This window comes from Castor canadensis, chromosome 2, assembly GCF_047511655.1.
Source record: "Castor canadensis chromosome 2, mCasCan1.hap1v2, whole genome shotgun sequence".
In the NCBI taxonomy this organism is placed as follows: domain Eukaryota; kingdom Metazoa; phylum Chordata; class Mammalia; order Rodentia; family Castoridae; genus Castor; species Castor canadensis.
In genome coordinates, this window is record NC_133387.1 from 178,452,022 (window position 1) to 178,475,546 (window position 23,525).

General features: G+C 37.5%; 2 protein-coding genes and 1 pseudogene across 3 annotated transcripts in view; 1 reads left to right on the top strand and 2 right to left on the bottom strand.

Moving 5' to 3' along the window:
- LOC109674527 (olfactory receptor 10G9) overlaps positions 1–23,525 on the bottom strand; it is a 249,077-nt gene that overhangs the window by 201,416 nt on the left and 24,136 nt on the right. The window lies entirely within an intron of this gene.
- Or4d5 (olfactory receptor family 4 subfamily D member 5) overlaps positions 1–23,525 on the bottom strand; it is a 113,835-nt gene that overhangs the window by 66,188 nt on the left and 24,122 nt on the right. The gene's annotated exons all lie outside the window — the stretch shown is intronic.
- LOC109675578 (general transcription factor IIH subunit 2 pseudogene) lies at positions 3,322–6,207 on the top strand (annotated as a pseudogene).

Here is a 23,525-nt window from a genome sequence, read left to right on the forward strand (position 1 = left end):
TTATCCATTTACCAATGTTTGTCTGAGTACCTATTCTGTACCAATGAACTCTGCTCATAGGAGAGACCTACAATAAGTAAGATGTAAGGAGTAACTCTGTGAAAAGTTATAAGGTGACAAATGTTATGGAGAAAAATTAAGCACAGAGGGGAATAGGGAGTTTTGAGGATGAGTTTCAATTTTAAATAAGGTGTTTAAGAAAGTCTTCTCTCCTGCTGTCAGTGGCTCATACCTGTAATCCTAGCTGTTTGGGAGGCTGAGATTGGGAGGATGGTGGTTTGAGACCAGCCCAGGCAAACAGTTCTCCAGACACTATCTCCAAAAGATGACCACAGCAAAAAAGGACTAAAGGTATGGTTTAAGTGGTAGAGTACCTGTTTAGCAAGTGTGAAGCTCTGAGTTCAAACCCCAATCCCACCAAGAAAGGAAAAGAGAAAAGTCTTCTCTGAGAAGGTAATCATAGAATAAAGATTTAAAAGGGATGAGTGTATGAGCCACATGGATCTGGAAAAAAAAAGAGTACATGCAAGTAGGATAAAGACTCCATACTGTGTAAGAGTCAGGAGCTCTTGTGTTATAAGAAGTGGCCACTCAAGGCAGAAATCATCTGAGAGCTGCTGCCAGATTCCAAGAATTCTGTGAGTATCGGTTTGGGGAGTCAAGTTCATTAGCACAAAGCGCCAGACCATAAAACAGAGCCATCAGAAGACTACACTAGTCCCCACTGCTGAGGAATTGGTCATCAAACACAGCTACATGTAAGCAATAATGAAACATAAACAGTATGCAAGAAAATATATCTTTAAGTAAAATCATACAAGATGTACTCACAGTATCACTTTGGGTTCTCTGAATGAACGCCTTTCATAACAAGTTTGAAGTTAAAGAGTTTCGTTTATGTTCTTTTAAACATGACACATAGAAAACAGAAGACAAATCCAGATGACTTTACTGGTTGCTACAGTGGTTCTCAAAAATCTAGCTCCTAGGACAGCAGTTTTAACCTCATATGAGGGACATGTGAGAAAATTCTCAAGCTCCACTCCAGACCTCCTACTTCTTGAACCAGTGGAGGTAAAGCCCAGCAGAACAGGTTTTGATAAGCCCTCTTGGAGAGGCAAAAGTTTGAGAACCACAGCTTCAGGAGAGCCAGGTAAGCATCAGCACCAAGAAACCTGCATCGTTGTTAGGGCTCAGGAACAGCCTTGACTAAATATTGCCAGGAAATCTGTCTTAAAATACACTTGATACCTGATTTTTTTTTTTTTTTTTTTTTGGTGATACTGGAGTTTGAACTCAGGGCTTACACCTTGAGCCACTCCACCAGCCCTTTTTTGTGATGGAGATAGGATCTTGCAAATTGTTTGCCTGGGCTGGCTTCAAACGACAATTCTGCTGATCTCTGCCTCCTGAGTAGCTAGAAAACAGGTGCAAGCCACCACTATCTCGCTATATCTGATTTTTTTAAACCATGTAACAATATTATTACCAAATCATAATTATTGTGATTATTATTTATTATAGGTACTTGATTACATCTGTTAATATATTGGTATAAAATAAATTTATTAATTTATTAGTTATAAAAACTGCATAGTGTTAGCACTCAAGAACCTGAGGGAGGAGAATTGCAAGTTTCAGGCCAACCAGAGACATATAGCAAGACCCTGTCTTTAAAAAAAATTGAGTTTGTTGTTCCTGTCTCTGGAGAAGTTCGTACCTGGAGTAGTAGAGATAGCAACCACAGTTATCTTATTTCTTATGATACTTGAGTCTCTGGCAAGGCAGTTGTTAAGAGGCTAGATATGTAGGTCTTTTTCTCAATCACGTAAGTGTTTTGTGATCTAAGTCTCTCTGTTTTTTTCTGACTCTTAAAAAAGAAAGGGAGGAAAAAACTTTAGCTTAACTATGTGGTTTAATTATCTTTCCTTTAGAACTCATTGGTTTTTCATAAAAAATATGTGCTGAGTATACTTACTGAAGGCATTTAATCTCTCAGTATTTCAGCTCCCTTGTCATAAAATTAATTTTCTAGTAACTTCTATGTTGCAGGGATAACGTAGGATGGCTTTGAAAACACTTATGTCAAAGTATCATACGGAAACACAGAATTGATATTGTCTGTCCTCGGGACTCGGGTAAGAGTCTACAGAGGTACTGGAGATACAAATATAAGCAGGACACGATGGCCACTCCTAAGTAGTTAATGTTTTAGCTAGAAAGTAGATGACATAAAAAAAATGTATGAATGATATGTTTTAAAAATTACATTTCTGGTTTTGACCAAGATAGAGTAACAGAGATTTTATTTTTAGCAACTAGAAAATTTTAAGCAAAACTAAGAAAATTTTAAGCAACTATAAAATTGCAAAAATACATATAGCAAACTTTTTTCAGATATGACATAGCAGACAATGCAAGATTGTAATAGAAATGGAAAAATAGGCAAGGTGCCTACCACTACCTGAATGCAGCTTTTTAGGCTACAGCACAGGGTGGAATATGGAAACAGAGGCTGAATTAGAAGACAGAAATCAGAGTTTTGGGAGGCCAGAAATTAGAGTTCTGGAGATGGGCAGAAGGATCTTCTGGAGACTGGCTGAATAGAACTAACCATGCACGAGAAGAAATCACCTAAGACATAAAAGGACCCGCAAGTTAAATTATACGCAGTGTTCACATAGGTATGGAAACAGTTGTGTTCCTACCAGCCAGAGGGGAAAAGCCTTTTAATATGTAGGGCATTAGGTGGAGTAATGGGGATAAATTATCCCTTGAACAAAGGCAGAACTAGCTCTTTCTTAAAAGACTCTTCAAGAATTTAAAAGGCCATGGCAACTGTAATTTTTAGAAAAACGGGACTCATGTTGAGGCCTCCAGCAGGCGTGTGCCCCTTTTGGAGACCAGGACTCCAATTCTCCAAAGCCTAGGGTTGCAAGGCTAAGAAGAAAATTTCCCAGAGACGGGGTATGAATTCCCATGTTGGGAGTGATGATAATCCACTGCTCCTGATTCCATGCCTGGATTCCCAGACACATGTATTTTTCCATATGTGTTTGCCATATCCCCTAAGGTGCTTGCTAGGATATGAAACCCTTTGTCCTGAGAAAGTGTCAAAGTCAGTAAGTTTTTGATTAAACACCCTAAAAATCTAATACTAAGGGTACTTCCCTGGCTCCTGCTGGTACACAAGTACTTACAATTCTTTTGGGGATAGCACCACATAAAGGATATGCATAAAGGAATGCATATCCTGCATTCCTGAAGAGTGGCATACCATTCTTTCAATGTATTTCCTCCAAGCTGTCTCTTCATCTGGTCATGTTCTATGGCGATGGTTGCTTTATGATGGTACTGAGGCAGCCTACTGACAGTGAGAAGTTGAAAGCTGCCATGGGACTCCGGTGCCATGAGGCTTTTCTCAGTGCATTTCATACTAAACTCCTTATCTCAGCCCAGTGTCAGCCTTCGTAGTTGTAAATTTCTTTTCAATTGTAAAATCTTAGCAGTCCTCTTTAGTCTGCTTCAAATTGTTAAACCTTTACAGTTGTAAGTTTTGGCCAAAGACAGGAAGTCTTGGGGGAATTTCCCCTTTGATTACCTCTCAGGTAAAAGGACTCTGCTTAAAACATGATTATTGATCACGCCTCATACATACAATTAAAATATCTGAGTTGGCATAAGTGTATGCACAGAATGCCCCATGTTGTATGACAAGACAATTTCAATCAAACCTGTCAATCACCCTAGCCCATCCTGCAAATACTGTCCAGACTTTTGCCACCATTTACACTTTCAATTTATAAAGGCCCTTTAGGAGAGAGAATAGCACTTCTATGCCATCTGGCTGGAGCCCACTGCTTTTCCCTGTGGTGCCTTCCCTTCAACTTCAATAAACTTTACTATCACTTTCTCTACAAAAAAAAAGACTCTTCAAATATGTCTTGAAAGGATCAAACTGATCTACAAATAACTTAAGTGGCCTGCATGCAGGATAACTTGGAAGAGGTGGGACCCAATTTCCTCTTAGCTCCCTCTGTGGATCAAAATAAAATTCCAATGTCACTGGCTCTTGCCCATCTTATCCAGATGCCTATTGCAGGCTCCTGCTTTCCTATATGATTTCTACCAAGTGTTCTTTGGAGTCCCCAAGGGATGTTCCATATGTATTTATGAACTGTCACTTAAGATTAATCTGTCTCTGGCTGTTCTTCACTGATTTACACTGCTTTTGAAACCATTGTGAGGCAGAGCTTACTCACTGCTGCTATAGTCTATTCTTCCTCTAGGAAAGCAGGTATTTATGAGCAAGAAGGTATCTTTTAATGATCCCAAAACAGCAGACTGGCTGAGATGGTAGATAGGCAGCTCTATTTGCTGGCATTTCTACTACAGATAAGAACATCTAGTGTATCCAAAGCAGAAATTAGGAGAATCCCTAGTATCCCAACTTCTCTATCTAGGCACAGATTTTAAGGTGGCTTATGCACCATACCTCAGAGAACCCTTTTCTTTTCCTTCTTCATAGAGCCTTTCTTTCTTTTATAATTTTAGAAATGAATGCACATGGTTTGATTAGATAACAGCTATCTGTAACCAATACCATATAATGTTCCACAATTGGTGCTTCTCACCCACCTTTTCTAGCCAAAATTCTTATACAAATTAAGTTTGGATTTTTGGCCCACAGTAGAGAATCTGGGATCTCTGGTACACATAACTCAAACATACTTCAGGCAGTATCAGCTGAATCCACCGAGCATACTTGAACATCTGAGAGGTCTGTGGTAATCTTCAAAGCTCTCCTGTCCTTTCCAGGTCATGCAACTCTTCTTAAAAAGTGGAGAAACATATTCTACAGGATGGTAGAAAATGTTAGAAAACCATTCATCCATCAAAAGATATTGAAATTATAAAAGGCAAACAAATCAGCTACAAAAAAACTGATTAAAAAAGTGGACCCTGCAGGATTGAATATTGAATAAAATATTACATTTAAAAAATAGTACCTTCAAGTTGTTGGAATACTTTGTAGAATATTTTGATCAAAATCCTATAAATCGGATTGGAATAATTGTGACTAAAAGAGCTGAAAAACTGATTAAACTCTGGATATACAAGTAGAGACGTCCTAGTCATTTTTAGCAGCCTTACAACTCAAGGCCTATCTAATATTTATAATCAAATCAAGACCTAAAGGCAAGTAAAATAAGAGAATCTGTTATTGTATTGTCTGCAGAGGTTCAGGTCTATACTGTACTTGCTTGTGAAACTGGAGGCACATACTATGTTATTTTTTGGTGGCTGTTTCTTTTTGTTTGTTTGTTTGTTTTTTAATTATTTTGTACTGGAAGTACACTGTGACATTTGCAAAAGTTCTTACAATATATCATAGTTGAATTCAGCGCTTCCCCCTATTCCTGGAATAGTTTCAACAGGTCTCTTTTTTCCATGTTCATACATGAATACGTGGTATTTCCACCATATTCACCCTCCTGCATGGTTTCCTTATATCCTCTCCCTCCCCACTGGTGCCAACCCCCAGGCAGGACCTGTTTTAGCTTCCTGTTCTCCATTTTTAAAAAAAGACATTTTTGTTCATTTATAATACTTATATACATGGAAATGTGACAATGAAACTCCCTGCACCATGTTATTTTAGATGAAAGCCATTACTAAGAATTACTAAAACATCATGTTAGTCCTGCCAGCTCAAGTTCTGAATGCTTACTCGTTTGTATGGAATTTCCTCAGCACGTCATTGCTTCTTTGTCTGATCAAGTAGCAAAACCTTTCAGCCTGGAGCATTTGGATAACAGTACTGAGCCAGGACTTATGATAGGAAGCAATTTCTGCCCATAGTGTAAGCTTCCTGTTGAATGTAAAATACATGGTCTTGTTTTGGTGGCTAGTCTTCCATTCATCATGGTCTTGCCATCATTCATTACTTTTGTATGCGCTTCAAGAAATTCCCCTAGAGGAATATAAAGGAGAGATTTTGTTATAGGTGTCAAGGAGAACTGAAAGACCAACACAGCTATGCTTGTGGAATGTGTCAAAATGTTTTCTATGTGGATTGTGAGGTTTTTCTTCCTGACTCTCTGCTGTTGTGCTGGCCATGTTCAGAAGATTGCAACTCCCTCAGTATTTGAATCTACCATGTACGTTAAAAAGAAATTTGCAGCTGTAAATACAAGGATTCTTTAAATAAATTAATTCTTTAATTTAAAAAATGGAAAAGTGATCTGAATAGACATTTCTCAAAAGAAGATACATAAATTACCAAGAGGCATATGAAAATATACTTTGCATCCCTAATAATCAGGGGAAATGTATATCAAAACCATAACTAGATACATATCACCTTTATCAAAAGATAAAAAAGTAATAATAAATGCTGTTGAAGATATGGAGAAAGGGGAAATCTCATACACTGTTGGTGACCATGTAAGTTAGTAAAGACATTATGGAAAACAGTAAGGAGATCCCTCAAAACCTAAAAAAAGAGATCCCTTATAATCTAGCCATGTGGGTATATACCCATCAAAAAATGAAGTCAGTATGTTAAAAAAGGTAAGTTAATTCTCATGCTTATAGTAGTATCTTCACAACAGCCATTTATTGAATCAACTTATGTATCTGTCAGTGGATACATGGATATAAAAATGTGGTATATATGCACAACGAAATCTATTTGACCACAAAAAAGAAGGAAATCCCATCAGTTTTGACAGTACAGATGGACTTGGGGGACATTATATTAAAGTGAAATAAGTCAGGCACAGAAAGACAATGCTGCATTATCTCACTCATATTTGAAATCCATATTCAATCTTGTAGCACAAGAGAGTAGAATGTTGATTATGGGGTGTAAAGGTGTTGGTAGGGGCAGGTGGAGAAGGACTTGGAAAGATGTAAAAGATACAGAATTTTAGTTAAATAGGAAGAATAAGTTCAAGAGGTCAATTGCATAACATGATGACTATAATTAACAATATAATTATTATATTCCTGGAAAATGATAAGACAGTGTATATACAGTGTTCTGATCACCAAAAAATGATAATTGTATGAGATAATGCATATGTCAATTAGCTAGAATTAGTCATTTCCCAATGAATATATAGTTCAAAATAATATGTCATATATACATAATTAAGTCATACATTTTTATTTGTCAATTTTCAAAAAATAAGTTTAAAACAGACACATTAGGACCTATGCTCTTTGTGCTTTGGATGTGAAAAATAAACCAGTTGAAATTATTGAGCTTAGTAATCTTCACATTGCCTTTTTTCATATATATAGCTCAGCTATAAGAGAAGTCTGGGCTTTCCCATCACTAAAGACTGGTATCCTCCTGTTACAATTCCCACACAAATACATCAATGGTACAAGGAGAGAAGCATGAAGTCTTATTGTAAGCTTGTGGCTCTGGATTTTAGGGACAAATTTTCTTTCCCTGAGATGTTTCCCCTTGGGTTATGACATTGGAGTAGTAAAATATCAAGAACCCACAGAAGAGTGTGAACCTAAGCTACCTGTAGTCATGGGTATGCCTCCTCTAATAAGCAAGAGGAGTTCTGGCATGTCTCACATGGTCCATATCAGCCGATTAAAGGAACACATTGAGGTTGGGCTCCAAGGTCAATAAGAAGAATCATTCCTTTTCTTCCCTTGTCTTCCAGAGACTCATGGAACAGGCTGCAGCTGCTAAAGACAGCTGGCCACAAAACTGAATTTAGTATCATGAATTGCAGCCATTTCTCTTTCTGTTGATTCCCTACCTTAGGGACAAATCATGAAATTTTGAGAGAAATGTACTGCGCATAATTGAGCATACATAGGCAATTATATTTTTATTATCTCCTGTATAAAAGGAATTTGATGAGGAAGACTTCAGAGGTAAAGTGAAATATAACTGGCATTTGCAAAAGTCACAATTCAATAACTAAAATAGCAATACTTTTTCTGTTGCTGTTTTTTGTTTGTTTGTTTGTTTGTTTGTTTGTTTTGGTGCCATGACTCAGATATCGACCATAGAAATTTACTTCAAACTTCCAAACTAGAAGTGTGCAACTTTGTAGTAGAATTAGGATTCCAGAATGAAAGACTGAAATTTCATCTAGCAAAGAATGGAGTGTAATAAATTGAAAAAATTCCTGTATCAGTTGTGACCAATTCTCTAAAAGTTATACAAGTATTCTCACATCCATGGATATTAACAAAGCACAGGTGACATAAATTTGCAGTTAGGGCCTGAGCCACACGCATGTTGATGGAGAGTGTGATTGTACACACATTACAGTACACAGCACCAAGAAGGGAACACAACAAGGGAACAGCTGTCTCCTACATACGGACAACATGGGGATGGGAAGAAGTAAGAGCAGCTGACAGGAGCAGCTAAGGCTGATGCCAAACTAATGTGGATTAGAGAAGTAAAAACCTGGGAAAAAATTCTGGGAAACCTGGAAATGGTGACCTACATTATGGTTTAGAACTGGTCCTTGAGTAAAAAATCAGATATGTAGTAGGAGGGGGGAGGGCAAACAAGAAAGATTAAGGCAAAGACATATGGTAGATAGACTTCATATACAGATATGAAATAGAACAAAGAAACCTTTTGCAATTGTGTTAAGTGGGGCGGGGAGGTGGTAGAGGGGAAGAGACAGAGAGGGGAGATTGAACAAATATACTGATAAGAACTGCCCCTTGCCACCATTCTGCAGCCTAAGCCGCAGCTGGTCTCATCCCTTGCAGAACAAAGCCCCACTGTCCCTTAGTGCCACCTCCCTTTGCCTGTCCCTAGCCCTTGCTTTCTCCCAAATGCTACTTAAGGCCAGACCCACCAAAACAAGCTGCTGCATTCTCGGCCAGCCAGCCTGCTTTTTAAACTTTTGGACACAAGATACCTCTCGTGAGCCTCCTTTGTGTGCAGCATGTGGCGTTTTCCTAACATGTACAATATAAGCCTATTTAAAATTGCCACAATGAATCTCCCCTGTACGATGAATATTTCCTAATTTTTTAAAAAAAGGAAAACAATCTATGTTGAGTTCCAATCACACTCCACCCACAAAGTAGAACTAAGCTTCAAGTAAATCAATATATTTCTACTTTCTCAGTTGCCTCATTATAAAATAATGAGACTGTAGCCAGTGCCATTGTCTCACGCCTGTAATCCTAGCTACCACAGAGGCAGAGATAAGGAGGATCAGTTCAAGGACAACACAAGCAAAAGTTTGCAAGACTGTATCTCAAAATAACCCACAAAAAAAGGCTGGCAAAGTGGCTCTCAAGCACCTTCCTAGCAAGTGTGAGGCCCTGAGTTCAAACCCCAGTACTAAAAAATATAATTAAAGGGCCTTGTCTATAACATCAAGCTTCATCCAAACCTAAAATCATGCTTCTCAAACTTTAATGTGCAAATAAGTTACTAGAGAGCTTTTTCTAAATGCAGATTATAATTCACTAGGTCTTGGGCAGGACCTGTTATTTTGCACTTCGAATAAGCTGCTACAGAGTCCATGCTATTCACTTGCCTATCACATTTTATGTAGTAAGGCACTAGAATTTGCTGTTTCAATATTCTCAGGCAAGATCAAGGAGTAAGGGAACAAATAGATGTCTGATGCCCTTTCAGATGATCGTGAAGCAGGATGAGAAGACAAGGAAATTGACATTAATAAATGTTAATTTATTAATATTAACATTGGAATCAGGAAGTAAAAACTGAAAAATCAACAGCAGCAAGCTCCTCTCCCATCATCTTATAGGTGTTAAATTACAAAAGACAGGGAGACATACAGGAGTTATCTGCATCTGCCTTCCCCTTGTAGATGTAAAGAAGCTGCAAGGTCTAGCTCAATGGTTCATTAGTTTAGTGTTTGCCTAGCATGCATGAGGCCCTGAGTTCTATCCCTAGTACTAAGGAGGAAGAGGGAGAATGGGGAGGGAGAGGAGAAGAAGAAGCTGCTTCCAGGCTCCTTGAAGGTATAGAAAGAGAGAATAAAAGGCATTGTTACCCACTTGCCCTGTCTCAGCCCTGGATCTCTGCCTTGCAGTTTCTAAGAATGCCAATCACGGACAGCTAGAGGTTTTACTGAGATAGAAAAATACCAGAGTAAAACCCCCAGTGCAGGGAAGGGTCCCAAGAGAGGGTTGCAGAGAAATGATTTGGTCTAAGGTTTTCATCCATTTACCTCAGAGCATTGTTCAATCTCTATGCTAATTAGGTGTGCAGAAAGCACATTCTGGTTGGCTCTGCCAGCAGTGCTCTGATGGTTGTTGTACCCTTCATATCATGGGACTTTGAAATTTCTACTAGTCCTCATAATGTCCCAATTCTGGTCTGATATGTTTCTGCTTTTCCCCTTGTAAGATCACAGGTAGGTCATAAGAGATTTATGATAAAGTATATCATGATATACTAAAGTTATCCTGATACACTAAGGTAAATTCCTTGCTAAAACTTTATAAGGCTCCTTATTGTGAGACAACTTGAAATGCTTTTCATGGGTGGATCTCAAGTTCTGGTGATTTTGCATGGAAACTGGGAAGCTAAGGGAACAACCTCATCCCTCATGTGGTGATAATGGGATAAGACAGACAAGTGAGTAGAACAGAGATTAGGCCAGTAAATTTTGCAGGCACAACTCAAAACTATAAAGAACTGGAACCAAAGTTTACTGTGGAAGTAGGTATGAATAGTTAACAAAAAAATACCAAAAAGTATAAGCATTGGTAAGAATGTTAGAGCCAGTAAAGAACAACAGATCCTGGAAATTTTTTGCACAGTGGGTGTACTATGCTAGTGCTTAAGGAATTGGAAAATGAATTTATAACAGTGGTCCAGAGGTAGCCAGGGTAACGGAGCATCATTGAAACCATCCCTATTGATCAGGAAGTTCTGGGTTTCCTTTTCTCTTTTCTTCTTTTCTCTTCTCTTTTCTTCTTCATTGTCTTCTTCTCTTCCTCTTCCTCCTCCTCTGTCATTTTCTTCTTCTTCCTTTCTTTCTTCTCTCTCTCTCTCTCTCTCTCATAAACACACACACACACACACACACACACACACACACACACATTTCCTTCTTCCCTAACTCCCTCCATGGGGAGACAGTTGTGAAAGTTGTCAGAAACAAAAGGGATTCACTTAAGGGATTCACTTGTATTAAATCCTAATGTTTCGTATACACATTGAAGACCATGAAGAAAGGGCCTTCATGCATACATGAATATGATAAGAACAATTTCAAACACTTTCCAAAGGGCTCTTACACACAGATGCTTATAACAGGAACTGTTTCTAAGGACTTTCCAAACTGCAGCTTGCTATTTGAATCACAGGACAACTAGCCAGATGTAGAAGAATAGTTGCTTAATGCACTGTGTCCATTAATAAGCCAAGGTGGAAACTCCTATGATAAGTCCCAATAGCCAGTGCTCTCTGTTTCAAAACAAATTGCTGGGGTTTCTCTCCTTTCCATTTCAATGTTTTCCCTTGCCTCAATCTCCTTGTACTTGGCTCACCCTGGCTCACAAATCCTGCTTTTGGTCAGTCTCCAATAAACCTATTGCTTTTAGATCGTTATTATTTAGTTTTAGATTGACAAAGCTAACTTAATCATACATCTCAGGCCACAGCCAAGATCAGCATTTATCTGTGTAAAACAGGACCTTACATATCATAATCCCTTTTCATCCCTATTCCCTATCACCTTTCCTTGCCTCCTCTTGAATAGGCAGGTTACCCAGATAACTGGTAATAGGCAGTATAGACAGAACAACAGGACCCCTGGAAAATTCCACTGTGACCTGAGTTGCCAACAATACTCGGAAGCTGACACAATCTCTGCTTGCTTATTTTGCAAAACACACAGGACTGCAACATATGTTCTGACCACACAGAAAAAAAACACTTCCCTAGTGACCTCCCTGTGACCCTGAAGGGTGGGAAAGGGGAAAGGGGGATGGACCTAGATGAGGACTACTAGGACTGGGTCTGGATTGGATGAATTTCAAACTCCCAAGGGTTTAAAGAGCACAACCAATCAGAAAGTTGTGGGCACAGCTAACCAGAATGTACATCTCATTATCATAGAGACTGGGCAACACCCTGGAGTAAATAGGTAAAAACCCCTGACCTAGCGACATCGACTGGCAACCCTTTATCTGTACCCATCTCGTCAGAATAAAGCTTAGTCTCTTTTCCTTTCAATTAAATAAATTCCTTATCTTTGCACTTTCTTGTCCACGGATTTCATTCTTTGAGTTCACAAGAACCCGAGACTAATCAGTGGTTGCCCACTACTGAGGAAAAGAGTTGCAATGCTAACAGGCTTGGCCACAGGTATCACCAAGTGCAAAGACAATGGTTTCATCCTGAAAGGCAATAATTATTTGTATGAGTTCTTATACAATGTACATGGTTGTTTAGTGTTGACTAAGACAATCTTAACATTCTCCTCTGCTTGACTGCACTTTGGCGCACAATGACTTCTAGGTCATTGTCCACCCCTTATTTAGACTTTTTTCCCCTAATTCTTGGACATTTTTTGCCACAATTTGCTCAAAGATTAATTACTCCTCTTTCTTTTTCTATTTATGTTTTTGTTTAGTTTTGCTTTGCTTTGCTTTTTTAACATATCCAATATTATAATTCTTTTTAAAAAATTTACTAGTGTAAATTCATTGTATAATGGATTTCATTATGATATTTCTATACATGTATATAGTATTCTTTGTCAAATTGACTCTATTACTTTTTTACCTTATTATAAACAATTTTAATGAGTTTCTTTATGGTAGTTTCATATATATATATAATGCACTCCAACATAATCCTACCTCATCACCCTCTCCATTTCTGCCCCCCTCAGTAGCTCCTCCCCACAAGACAGTCACCCACCATGTCATACTAATATTGCTGTTTTTCAGTTCTACATTCACATATGAGAGCAAGCACGAGGTATTTTGTCTTTCTGAGTTTGACTCATCTCACTCATCATGATAATCTCCACTTCCATCCATTTCACAGACAATAACATAAATTTCTTCTTCTTTATGGCTGAGAAATAATCCATTGTGTGTAAGTATATACATATACACATATATACATACTCATACACATATGTCTATGTACATGTTCATATACACATATATATCACATTTTCTTTATCCATTCATTGGTAATTGGGCACCTAGGCTGATTCCATAGTTTAACTGTTGTGAATAGTGCTACAACAAACATGTGTGTGCAGCTATCTCTATTGTACGCTGATTTGTATTCCTTCCGACATATGCCCATGAGTGTTATAGTAGGATCATAAGGTAGTTCCATTTTCAGTTTTCTGAGGAGCCTCCATACTGATTTCCATAGTGGCTGTACTAATTTACATCCCCACTGATATGCACAACAATCCCTTTTCCCCTACATCTTCACTAGCATCTGTTGTTGTTTGATGATAGCCATTCTGACTAGGGTGAGGTATTTTCTTAGTGTTGTATTGATTTGAATTTCATCCACAGGTATGTTGAACATTTCTTTGTGTATTTATCGGTAATTTGTTTTTCTTCTTTTGAGAACTGTTCAACTCATTTACCCATTTATTAACTGATTGTTTGTTCTTTTGGTGTTTATTATTATTTTTAGCTCTTTGTATATTCTGGATATTAATCCTCACCTGCAAAGACTTTCTTCCATTATGTGAGTTATCTCTTCATTCTACTAATTGTTTACTTTGATGTGCAAAAGTATTAATTTGATACAACCCCATTTGGCAATTCTTGTTCATATTTCCTGAGCAATTACATTCCTATACATAAAATAGTTGCCTATATTTATATCTTCAAGTATTCCAGATCTTACATTAAGATCTTTGATCCATTTAGAATTGATTTTAGTACAGAGTGAGAAATAGAAGTGCAGTTTCAGTCTTCTAAATGTGTATAACCAGTTTTCCCATTTATTGAAGAGACTGCCTTTTCTCCAATGTAACTTTTCTGTTCCTTTGTCAAAATCAGATGGCTGTGGCTGTGTGGGTTTATTTCTAGGTCTTCTATTCTATTCATATTATTTTATATGATAACATAAGTTGCTATAATGTAAGAATTTCTATTATTCTTCACATATCTTAATCAGGAATAATAATGAAATGTTACCATGTTGGTTCCACATACATTCAAGCGGTTTTATGATTTTAAAAATATGTATTATAAATTAATATATTTTGTTTTAAATAATGTATCAGTAACTTTTTCTATATTATATTACCTTAAATCCCCAGATTATATTTGAGTGTAATGAGATATTCTTAACCTGAGAATCACTTTTCAATATTTTGTTGAGGTTTAAGCTTTTATCAATGCAAAAAAAAATTTATCATCAAAAATAATTTATCATTTTCTATTGGATATTGTTTAAGAATTATATTTATACTCGGTTTATTCAATCCATAGAAGAGCTAATGTATTTTTCTTCATCCTAAAGTAAGATGAATAATAATTCCCCATTATTTCAATTTTTAACCCCTGCAAAGCTCCACAGAACTTTGTTTTCAATTTTTTCCTGGCACATGATAATAAAGGTTCAGAAGGAAGCAGAGTATAGGTGAGGTTTTAAAAAAACACCATTTTTATAGAGGCCAGAGATGGAAGGTACCATACAATTATGCCATCCATTCCACATCTACAGAAATATGAATGTTGGAGTGCTTTAATGTTCACCTCCCCATGGGGACTTGAAGCAATGGCACTTAGCATGTTGGGACAGACAAGCCCCATCTGACCTGTAAGTTATGAGGGAGTTATTCTTCATCTTGAAATATTTTCAAATATAATGAATCAATTGTTGGGTGATGGACATTTGAGAGTTCTATGATACCTCTGGGTGTTTCAGGCAGCAAAAGTATGTGCAGAATTTCAGTAATGAAGAGCAAAACTTCAGGGCTGTGGAATCACTGGAGATCAGAAGGTGGTGGGAAGCATGTCCAAAGTGCTGAACCAATCCTACAAATGACTATATTAAAAAAAGAAGAATGCTCAAAAAACAGTAACTTCTCTGTTACTGGAAAAAATGATCCTGAAAATCACCTTGGTTCTTGCGTCTGGCAGAAGAATTCAAGCAAGATGCAAAGATTTAGTAATAATAACAGTAAAGTTTATTAGGAGAGGAATGGGGAGAAGAAAAGAGAGAGAGAGATTTCCTGTTCCCCCCACAGGAAATGGGAGCAAAAACTCCAATCTTATAATTCTTTCCCTTTACCTTCTGAAGAGTTTTCAGTGTGATTTCCCAACTCACCTGTGGTTCTTCTGCTATATTAATCCTAAAACTTATTGTGTCTCTTATCTTAATTCTCATATTTTTAAGTTTCCTGTTCTATTTTACTTTTCCAATATTGTTCCTTAAGTCCTAGAACAGCTTTATTTTGTAGATTTTAGATTCCTATCCTATCAGTAATCTAATTCAGTTGGTATACAGTATTATTTGTCTTTTTTGGATAAAAGTCTTACCTCTCATTGGATAGCAACTGCTCTTTCTGGTTATACACTGACAAAAAGTCAAAGGCTATGTATTAGTTTATGTCAATATGGTTAACATATGACAGTGAGCAGTCTGCCAAGTTTGACCTGTAGTCTAAACCCTACCCACTGCCTATTTATATAAATAAGGTTTGCTAGCCCATAGAAAGACCATTCTTTTACATACTGCCTTATGGCTGCTTTAAAAAGGGCAGAGTTTAGTAGTTGCAACGGAGAAGATAAATTTCACAATACCTAAAATATTTAGTATCTGGTTCTTTATAGAAAAAAACCAGTTGACCCTTGATTTAAGTGGAGAGAGTTACCCAATACCATGAACACCTTCCATCAGTTCGAATCATTGCTGCTATATCAGGCTACACCTATGCCTGATATTCACCTTGGAGATGCTTTAAAAGGTTATAGTGTAAGAGGTGCTTCAACTGCTTTTTCTGAAAAGCAATGACTCCTTACTTGAGCCACAAATTAACTAAAAACAGGAAAAGCTTGGCATCTCCATCTCCTTTTTGTACCTGTTGTCCTTTTCTCTGAGCCATTCTTTTCAGCACTAGTTTGGAATCAAGGAAGGATAGGAATGATCAATAACATCTTTATAAGAAGGAACTGAAACTACCCCTAAGGAACAGTGGAGCCTTGAAAGAAGGACCACCCTTCCAAATGAGGACAAATACCTATAATGATGAGGCTGCACCCTGGAGCAGGAATAATCCTGTCTTGGGAACCAGAATGCTCCCCTTAAGTGATGACAATGATCAACTAAGGACTGAGATGATGGTTAACAAGGCCCTACCCCACCAAAATGACACTGGAACACACCTATGACTGGGACTGTTTAACTACACATATCTTTTGTTCCCTTACCTAGTGCTTTACCTATTTAAAGCTAAAGCTCCATATCTGCACCCTGAAAATGGCTGAAGATGGGGTGAATACTTACCTTGCCTCTTCCCATGGCATGTCCTGAGCCATGTAATAAATCTCCTTTCTCTGCCCTTCACCATGTGTCTTTATTTGACATATAGGGGCAAGTGGCTGGACCTGACATGTGGAAGCTCTGGAGTTTATGAATGAGATCAAAACTCCAGTTTCAAAAGTGCAGAAACCCTAATAGTTTGTTGGGGAGCTATACAGGCATAGAGAAATGTGCATGGCTGGTCAGGGAGCACCTGTTTTCACTAGCTCCTCACTTGGTCCACATTTTTGCACTATCTTGATACTCCCTAGCTGAACTGTTATAATTTATTTCTATCATGACAGAGCAGGCAATAATTGTCACTTTGTGGAGGAAAATATAAAAGAGAATACATAAATGCTCCTCCAACCTTGCTTCTCAGTGCCTCTACTTTCTGTTGTAAGAACGAAGTTGCAGCTACCTAACTCATCCCAGTTTAAAAAAAAAAAAAAGGCAGCCTCCCTCCTCTTTGGCATTGATCATGCTCTTGTTGTCTTTATTTTGGGTTAGTCATTGTTAGAGTCTGGAAACCTAACAACATGCCTTTCTCTCTTGCTTCTTTCATTTCTCCAGTTTTTTGGGTTGTTTTTTTTTTTCTTCCTGTAAGGGAGACAAGCAACACATTACTTCACTCTCTTGATAGAAACCAGAAGTCCAATGTTGACATAGATTAAGCCAGTTTCCATGGTAATATTTTTCCCGAGGTCTCCCTCCTCATCACAGTCACTCCTAACATACAAAAACGAATAACCCAAAGAAAGGAATGGAGGAAGTAAAACTTTCAGTGATTTTTCTCCAGGGTTCATATCTTCCTTCTCATGGGAACCAGATAGATATTGACATATATCACCTGTCAGCATTAAAATGTATCCATGGGGCTTTAGGGGTTCACAATTTCCTTACATCACGGGCACCACTGATAAAAACATGTCTCCCCAAACATTGAGTATGTACATATCACACCAAATTTCATAAATCCTACATCACAAATGAAGAAACAGAAAAAGACCCCAGTTCTACCTATTATCCCAATGGACCATAAAAATATTCTGGGCAAAAAGTCAGAAATCTTTCTAGAGAAACTGGGATGCCCAATGCCTACTTCTACTTCTACCATGACACCAACTTTCAGGATAAAGCTAAGCAGCAATGCAAAGCAACTACAAAAGAAGAGTGTCCCTTGTCTAAATGTATTCCCCACATACCTAAAACAATCCACTGCAAACAATGTATGCATTATAAATATTAGTAAAATGACAAACAAATAAAACATGAATGTCTCCATAAATCAACACATCGTTCTATTTTTATATATAATTCTCAGACTTGAAGCAACTATTTAATAAAAACTGATAACTCTTCCTCTTAGAAATTTACTGGACTGAGAAGACAAAGAACTCTGCATATTTCCATCTGCATACCTGCATACAACTAAAAGGATACAAAATACTACTGCAATTCTATAAAAACAAAGGTGGAATGCTCAAATTTAGGTCAAAATCAAAGGTGAAATGACCAGAAAAACAGAGAAGAGTTTTTCAACCAAGTCTATGATATTATTTTTAGCTCAAAAACAGAGCAAAATTTACCCTAAATAAATCAATGGCTTTCTGGTCTGTACCAAATGACAGTGCATCTCAAATTCTCACACTTGGAGGAATAAAACTGAAGTCACTTTTTATATTAAGTGTGATAATATTGAGTTTGTGAGTCACTGATATCCACCTAAAAACACACTAAAAGATGCATTCATATATTTAAAATATCCATCTATACATATGTGCATGATGCAAAGCATACATATATATTTAGTTCCACATACATTATTATTTGTGTGTATAAATATGCATACTGGGTATGTATGTTTGTATATAATAATGTAGCACATGTGTAGAAAAAAATAAGAAAACAGGATATTCAGCTTAAAAATTAAATGAAGTCAGATGACTCTCACAGAGTCCCAACTTTCCACCAAAGAAACCATGAGTTAGTTGAAAATAAATACTATAAGATTCCTCATCAATCTGTTGAAGAGTCTCACACAAGTTTTCACCATCTATCCAGAGGTAATTGCATTTAGGTACTCAAAAAAAATCTCTATAAGCTACTTAGAATATGAAATTTCATAGGTTTTTACTACAAGGACCTTACTCAAAATTATATTCCTATAATAGCCAAGTACCCAAGCTTCTCAAAACCTCATTCTGTCTGTCAGCATCATAAAAGCAAGTACTGAAATGTCTCTTGCTCAGTGAAAAGAAATAAACACTTCCCCAAAGCCTATGTAGGAGGTTTCACATTTCCCCAATTCCTCACACTCACCCCCCACCTTCACCCCTCCATCTCTCTGTCACCAAAGTAAAGCTTATTGAAATAGGGAGTAAGCCTCATGGGGACAAGAAATAATTAGATTTTTGGACCTTAACTTGTATCCTGTTGCCTACTAAAGTAAAAACCAAGTCCCTATCTTTTCATGTGTGGAATATGCCCATCCTTTATCCCTTATCCCCTCCTCCTACTCTTATCACAGGATAAAAATTCACCAGGTACAGAGTGATGCAGTGATATCCCCAATGATTAATTGCCCACTGATCCATTTCTTACATTCTTTTAGAATGCCATCCTCATGACTAGTAGAAAATTACTCACAGAAGCATTCCAGCAGCTGGATAAAAAGCCTATTCCTTCTGATTTAGGGTGGCCTGAGGGCTCTTCCTCAATGTTTTCCCCTTCTTCTTGACCCCTTGTCCTAAAAAGTTTGTGCCTCTCTTCTCTCTGTTTCAGTTTTATTTCTATTATTACTGAGACAAGAGATCCCTCATGTCCAGTATCATTATCCTATAACAGATGGGGTAGAATTTAGGAAAAGGGCAATAAATATTACTTTTCCTTTCTCAAGTGGAACTCATCATGACATACATAAGAGGTGAAAAACAAAATATCACCCATCACTGATAAAAGTGGATAGGAAAATATGTCTTTGGCCTTACTTATACTCATCCAGAATCAGGAGTCACACATTCTGTTCACAATTGGTGCTAAAAACAGAGAAAGGCACCTCAACAGAAAGTGAGTGCTATAAAATCTGACCAAGAGAACTCCAGGAGATCTGGGTCAAACATAATCAATTCTTTTTTCCAAACTTCCTGATCAAATAAATCAGTTCACCTCCTTCAGAGACAGCAGGGAGGAGGTATTAAAGTGTGTCCACAAAAAAAAAAAAAAAACAATTGTCTCAAGATAATTTGCCTCCAGGCAGCCTTTGTTCTTCTCTTCCACATAACCTAAGTTGGATGTTAGTCCTGTGAATTTTCAGTCTTTCTTTCTAAGTACATTTCTAAGCTTTTAAATCTGTCAAATTCCTTTTACATACTGCTTAGCTTACCACATAGAGTTGGATAAGCACTATAGCTTTGTCATTCACTTCCAAGCATTTTCCAATACTACACATTATAGGTTTTTTCAGCCAAGAGTGTTTTGCAAGCGTGATTTTCAAATATCTAAAGTATGGAGATTCAGTTATGTGCTGCCTTTACCACCTATTTCCTTCTAAATTAATTTCATTATAGTCTTAGAAGGTATGATGGAGTATGACCCTCATTTTCTAGCATTTTTTATAATCTAGATAAACATATATAAAAATATATATTCTCTAATTTGGTGAAGGACTTTATGCATGCCTTTCTAGAGTAAGTACATTGTTATGTTACTCCAGTGTTCTATACCCTCGTATTTTTTGTTTACTCCATCTATAAATTATTCAGAAGTATATTGAAGACTCCCATCATAATGTTCAGTTTATCAATACCTCTTTGTGCTCTCTCAAGTTTTATTTATGTACTTTGGAGCTATTTCATTTAGCGCATGGAATTTAAGGATACTGAACTTATCTTCTAGCAAATTAAATGTAATATTAAGATAGAAAAAGGTAAGAAAACAAGAGAAAAACAAACAAAATGCTAAAATAAACCTTCCCATATTATGTTATGTTCATTCCTGCACATACAGCAGTGGCCTCACTGAGGGACCCTTCAGAGGACCATAAACAGCCCTACTAAAGCACATACTGGACACTAAAGAAAACATGTTAAATGTTACTAACAAGGATGGGGGGGTGGCTCACGCCTGTAATCCTAGTTACTCAGGAGGCAGAGATCAGGAAGACCATCATTGGAAGCCAGCTCCTGGCACACAGATTGGAGACCCTATCTTGAAAAAACCCATCACAAAAAGGGGCTGGCAGAAGGGCTCAAGTGGAGCACTTCTGGAGCTCTGTCTCTCTCTCTCTCCCCCCTCCCTCTTTAGGACTCCATATCATGGTGACATTCTCACTCATAGTGCCACTCTCTGTCCACAGTAATATATTTTCCCATAAATTTTAACTGAATAAGGCTATTCCTGTTTTCCTTGGTTTTGCATTTGCCTGGTACATCGTAATTGATGGTTCTATGTTTGATTTTCTCTGTCCTTATATTTTAAGTATGTTTCTTGGAAAACACATATAGTACGTTTTTTTCATATTTAGTCTGATACTCTATCTTTAAATGGAAGAATTTAATCCAATTATATTTAACTTATTGACATATTTATATCTATTTCCATTTATACCTTTGCTGGTTTCCATTTTTCCCACTCTGTACTTGCTTCCTTTTGCCTATTTTCCTTCTTTGCTTAGTTCTGAGTTAAAATTTTGTTTTGGTGTTGTGTTTATTTTCACCACCTCATTTGAAAGCTGTTATTTTGGTAAGGATATGCACAGTTTATAATGCCTATGTTCACCATTCTCCTTCTCCTCTACCTTAACAATAACATGAAGTCCCTAGGATGCTCTTTGTCACCACTGACTCCTGGCTTGTGTACCATTGCTGTTTCCCAATAGTTTTACTATTTTTTGTGGCACTGGGGTTTTGAACGCAGGGCCTCACACTTGCTATGCAGGTGCTCTACCACTTGAGCCACTCCACCAGCCATTTTTTGTATTGGGTATTTTTGAAATGGGGTCTCAGGAACTATTTGCCTGGGAAGGAAAGAAGGAAGGGAAGGGGAAGGGAAGAGGGAGGGGAAGGGGAAGGGGAAGGGAAGGGAAAGGAGGAAATTGGTTTGGTTTGGAATGATAAATGTCTTCTGGGGGTGGGGGACAAGGGGGGAGAACAGAGAGTTTATGTTAATTGCTACCCAAAAGACAATTAACATCTTTAATAGTGATCATCATTGAGGTCCTTCCCCTCCATTCCAGTCCTCTTCCTTTTGTTGCCATTTATAATATGTTTCCTCTGAACTTAAACAGAACCTAGAACGCCTCTGTGCACACACATAGAGCTGAAGATAAGGAACCTTTGGTAAAACTATGGAGTCATTAAGGTATTTTCTCTGCCCATTGTCACATGTTTCACTTTCTGCAACCCTTTGGGGGCCTCGGGCTTTCTCATAATGAAACCAGAGTTTTGGACCCAATTCCCAAACTCTTGAGATTCCACATGCCACATGTGGCTACCCGCCCCTAAACATCAAATAAAGAGGCATGGTGAAGGCAGAGAAAGGAGGTTTATTACACAGCTTGGGACACTCTGTGGAAGAGGCAGAGCAAATACACAGCTCATCTTCAGCCATCTTCAGGATACAGACATGAGCTATAGGTTAAATAGACAAACAAACTGGGGGCAGGGGACAAAGGTAACATAGCTACAGTCCCACTCACAGGTATGGCCTGTTTGGTCATCATCTCAGTACTTGTTCTGGGAGAGGTTCTAAAGTTGTTTTCTAGATTCACTGTCAACCAGCAGGTAGTCTATCCAAAGGAGGTCTGCTGTTGGGGGTAATTTCAGTTCCTAGTCATTAAGATGCTGTCAGTCATTTCTGTTCTTCCTTGATTCCAAGGTGATTACAAGGTGACTGCAGAGAATGGCTTATGGAGGACAGATGCCAAGCTTTTCTCCTGCTTTTAGTTAATTTGTGGGCCCAAGAAGGAGTCAGTGCTTTAAAGCAGTTTAAGTATCTTTTACAACAAGAATGCTAACACTCTCTCCTCTCCTCATCAACTATCATATACTTCAGAGGCAATATTTACACTCTAATTTAAAAAAAAACAAAACTCTTTCCCTTATACTATTAATGTATGCTAATAGAAAATTTTTTATTTAAAATTTAAATTTTTTTTAAATATAAAACAAACCTACTCTTCCAAAACCCTTTTCCCTTGTACTATTAATGTGTGCTAATAGAAAATTTTTAATTTAAAATTAAAATTTTTTTAAATATAAAACAAACCCACTCTTCCAAAGCAACTTTGTTTGTTGAACCTTATCACCTGGGGAATTCATCCCAATAAATCTTGTCTCTCAAGACAAGAATTGAAGCTACTTTAAGATCTAGACTGGAAAAAAACAGCCTCAGGAACCTCGTTACCCACGGTCTGCAGCTGCAGGAGAAGCGGGTTGGCTAAGGCAGGCCTGTCTGTAGCTGCTGGGATGGTCATTCCCAGAAGTTTATGGCATTGACACTTTTTCCTGCCAAGTTCTCAGGATGTGACTCCCATTCCTGCCAAAACACAAATCTACCCCAAACATCTCTCTCTCCAATTTTCACTCATCGCTGCTTTCCTCAAACCAGCCACCCTTCCCTGCCCTGCAATTTCCAGATTCTTCTTTTAATGATTTGCCAAATTTTAAAATAAGTCTTAACTTTTTTCCTCTTTTAATTTTTTTCTAAGTATAAAATTAATGCAAAGTTTTCATTAAAATAGTTGTAAAATTGGAAAGACATATAAAAGCACTTAACCACTCTGACCCAGAGACAACTGATTTTAATTTTTTACTCAGCAATTCCTTTGGGATTCATATCCATTGGAAAGGATAGCATTTTTGATGGTACTGGGGTTTGAACTCAGGGCTTCACACTTGCTAAGCAGGTGCTCTGCCACTTGAGCCATGTCTCCAGTTGGAAAGTATAACGTTAGTAAGTATATGAGTGAAGTTGATGGCCAACAATGACTTTGTATCTTGTGTGTAAAGTCTTACATAAAGCCTTGCAA